Source organism: Babylonia areolata, chromosome 12 (genome assembly GCF_041734735.1).
Source record: "Babylonia areolata isolate BAREFJ2019XMU chromosome 12, ASM4173473v1, whole genome shotgun sequence".
NCBI lineage: Eukaryota > Metazoa > Mollusca > Gastropoda > Neogastropoda > Buccinidae > Babylonia > Babylonia areolata.
Window position 1 is genome coordinate 41,739,662 of NC_134887.1, and position 4,351 is coordinate 41,744,012.

The window sequence follows — 4,351 nt, forward strand, 5'->3', positions numbered from 1 at the left end:
AACTCCTCCCTCAATGGGAATCTCTATGACTATATCTCTCTCAATGGGAATCGCTATGACTTCTCCCTCAATGGGAATCGCTATGACTTCTCCCTCAATGCGAATAGCTGTAACTTCATCGCTATGACTTCATCTCCCTCAATGGGAATCGCTATGACTTCATCTCCCTCAATGGGAATCGCTATGACTTCATCTCTGTAACTTTATCTCCCTCAATGGGAATCGCTATAACTTCATCTCCCTCAATGGGAATCGCTATGACTTCATCTCTGTAACTTTATCTCCCTCAATGGGAATCGCTATAACTTCATCTCCCTCAATGGGAATCGCTATGACTTCATCTCTGTAACTTTATCTCCCTCAATGGGAATCGCTATAACTTCATCTCCCTCAATGGGAATCGCTATGACTTCTTCTTCCTCAATGGGAATCGCTATGACTTCTTCTCCCTCAATGGGAATCGCTATGACTTCTTCTTCCTCAATGGGAATCGCTTTGACTTCTCCCTCAATGGGAATCGCTATGACTTCTTCTCCCTCAATGGGAATCGCTTTGACTTCTTCTCTTTCAATGGGAATCGCTATACCTTCTCCCTCAATGGGAATCGCTATAACTTCCTCTCCCTCAGGTCTGTGGAGTCACTGGGGTGCCAAACACAACTGTTCACCAGATCCCTCTGTCCAGACCTGTCGCTTGTGCCGGTGTCAAAGCCAGCATGGGTTTTCTCTGCGATAATTGTTCATGGCAAACTGGGGGAAAGAAAACCCTCCCCCCTCACCCTGTCTATCTCCCCTGTGTGTGTGTGTGTGTGTGTGTGTGTGTGTGTGTGTGTGTGTGTGTGTGTGTGTTCTTCATCATAATTATTCCTTCTGCAGGACTTTTTTTCTCTCTTTCTCCCCTTTCCATTAAATATATGTGTGTTATTGTAACTGATGAAGATTAGCAAGGACAAATTGGTAGAATGGGCCATGCCTAAAATCTTAATCCTTGAATAAAAAAACGTTTCGAGTTCTCTCTCTCTCTCTCTCTCTCTCTCTCGCTCGCTCGCTCGCTCGCTCGGTCGCTCTCCCACCCCCTCCTCCTCTCTCTGTTCCTCCCTCTTTCTCTTTCTCTCTCTCTTTCTCCCTCTAATCCTTCCTCCAAGTCACACCCTCACCTTGCTTTCTCACGCCCTTTTCCATTGTGTTCCCTCACTTCACACACCCCTACCCCCACCCCCCAACACACACATACACACACACACACAGACACTCGCACACTCCTCCCCCATCCCTCCCCCTCCTCCCCCCCTCGAGCCCCCCTCCCCAGCCCCCCACCCACCCCCACCCCCAGCACCCCCCCTGAAAGTCCACCTGACGTGCCTGGCGCCTAACGAGCCGTGAAAACAGCCAGGCCAACAATCAGAGCGGAGAAATGACCGTCACAGACCTGTCCGGGGGGTGGGGGTGGGGGTGGGGGGTGGAGGGTGTCCTACAATGTCCAGGCTGTATACATGGACTGTTGACGTTGTCGTAGAGAGCTGGTCTTACCTAGAGGTAACGCGTCCGGCCTTGGAAGCGAGAAGAATCTGAGCGCACTGGTTCCAATCGAATCCCATCCATAGTCGCCAGTATTTCCCTCCCCCCCCCACCCCCGCACCCCCCCCCCTCCACTGGACCTTGAGTAGTGGTCTGGACGCTAGCCATTCGGATGAGACAATAAACCGAGGTCCCATCTGCATCATGCACTTAAGCGCACGTAAAAAAAAATCCCTGGCAACAAAAAGGGCTGTCCCTGGCAAAATCCACTTCGATAGGAAAACAAATATAATTGCAGGCACAAAAAATAAATAAATAAAATAAAGGGGTGGCGCTCTCAGTGTAGCGACGCGCTCTCCCTGGAGGAGAACAGCCCGAATTTCACACAGAGAAATCTGTTGTTGTGACAACAACAACAACAACAAAGAGAGTAAAAACAATGCCATGTCATCAAACTGTTGCTGCCGAAAAGGCAACTGCTACTGCTTCTACTGGAGCACCCTTGTTGGAAGGGGAGGGGGGTGGGTGAGGGGTGGAGGATTGGGCGTTGGGGTTGGGGGTGTTTGTGTGGAGGGTGCTGGTGGTGGTGCTGGTGGTGGTGGTGGTGGTGGTGGTAGAGGGGGTGGACACAGAAAATCTGGTGCAGGATTTTATTTTAATTTATTTTAAACTTTTTTTTTTTTTGGGTCTTCCCTCCCAACGGTCTCTCCCCCACACCACACCCACCCACCCCCTACACAGGTTTTATCAGATTTTATCTTTGTTTCGTTTTTGCTTTTGTTTCTTCATTTTTATTTCACAAAATCTATGATTTCAGACATATTTTTTTTGTAGATTGTGTGTGTGTGTGTGTGTGTGTGTGTGTGTGTGTGTGTGTGTGTGTGTGTGTGTGTGTGTGTATCTGCATCTCTGTGTGTGTGTGTGTGTGTGTGTGTGTGTGCGTGTCTATTGGTTGATTTGAACCACTGAACCTTTTTTTGCGTTTTTTGTCGTTTACAGATTTATCTTGAGTATGTTGGTGCAGCCTTGGTGATTCAGTTTCAAACAACCACATAAACTAACAAAAATGAAGACTTCATAGACATCAAGCGTCATTGACTGGGTTCCACATAAAAGACAACAACAACAATAACAACAACAACAGCAACAATTAATGCCAAAAAAACAAACAAACAAAAAACAATAACAATAACGGCAACAACAACAAGAACATGAATTAATACAACAACAACATATAACACCAACAACAAATGTAATCAGAAATGGATGTCAGAAAGTTTTTTTTTGTTGGGTTTTGATAAATACATTCTGAAATAATTCATCGCCTGATGGGAAGCAAAGTGTGTGAGCCGTTACATATCGGGGTTGGGTATCCGAGTATTGTGTTGCTTTATTCTGATTGTGTGTGTGTGGGTGGGAAGGGGGGGTGCAGTTGCTCCAGACATGCAGTCAGGCTTTCAATGCAGATAAATGCATGCTGATGACATCCCCCCAACCCAACCCCACCCCCACCCATTTTGCTGACTGGGCTGATGACATCGACAGATCAGGTGTCAGTGCGTTACCACAGGAGTGATTACACTGAGTGGACTGACACTGTCGCTCCTGCACCCACACTCGCACACACTCGCACCTGCACCCGTACCCCCCCCCCCCCACACACACACACACACCACCCCCAAACCTCCCACATTTGTTTTATATAACCATGAAGTCCGGGATGCTGTCTCCCGATGACAGCCCGTCGCCACAGAGCAGCGCCACCCATGTTCTCTTTTTCTTTCTCGTTTTCTGTCTGCACTTCAAGTGTAATTGTTTTACGATCAAAGTGCAATTGTTTTACGATCAAAGTGCAAATTTTACTTTTCCTACATAATTATGCTAAAAAAAAAGAAACCTTTTTTTTCTTGCCGCGGGTTCCTTTACGGTGCGCTAAGTGCATGCTGAACACACGGGACCTCGGTTTTTTACTTGCCTCATTCGAAAGACTAGCACCCGGACCACCACGGAGGGGAGGGGGGGAGGGGAGGGGGTGGGGGCGGGGTTGAAGATCTCGTCTGTTTATCGAACCTGTGTACACTGGCTTCCTAGCTGGACGCCTTACCACTGGGCCGCTGCTCCACTTGTCAGACGAGGTGGAGCGGTAGAGATCCAATCGACAACGATACGTCTGTTAAAAAGCAGGGATTCGAACCCACCGTTCTTCCCCTCATTGTCAGCCTGTGTGTGCTGACCACCACGACAAACAAACAGCCTCTTCGTCCTTATCATCATGTCGTATGAAGCTGCAGCCGAGCAAAGGATTAGCGAAGATTTCACTCTGACAGGAGACACTGGACCGCGGACCACCTGACGAGAAGGATAACCCGTCCCCTGATAGTATGTTATTGACCCACTGCGTTGTGGAGAGAGAGAGAGAGAGAGAGAGAGAGAGAGAGAGAGACAGAGACAGAGACAGAGACAGAGACAGAGAGACAGAGAGAGACAGAGACAGACAGCAAGACAGAGACAGGGACAGAGACAGACAGAGAGAGAGAGAGAGACAAAGACAGACAGACAGAGAGAAAACGTGTATTCCTTTTTGTGTAACACGAAAGAGCGAGCGAGCGAGCGAGCAAGCGAGCGAGAGAGAGAGAGAGAGAGAGAGAGAGAGAGAGAATATGTATTCCTTTTTGTGTAACACGTGAGAGAGAGGGAAAGAGACAGACACAGACACAGACACCGAGACAGAGACAGAGAGAGAAAACAAAAAGCCCAGGCCCAGATCCCGACCCTGAGGGAATCCCCAATATCGGTTAATCCCATAGTAATCTGCAGAGATTCTCTCTCCCCCC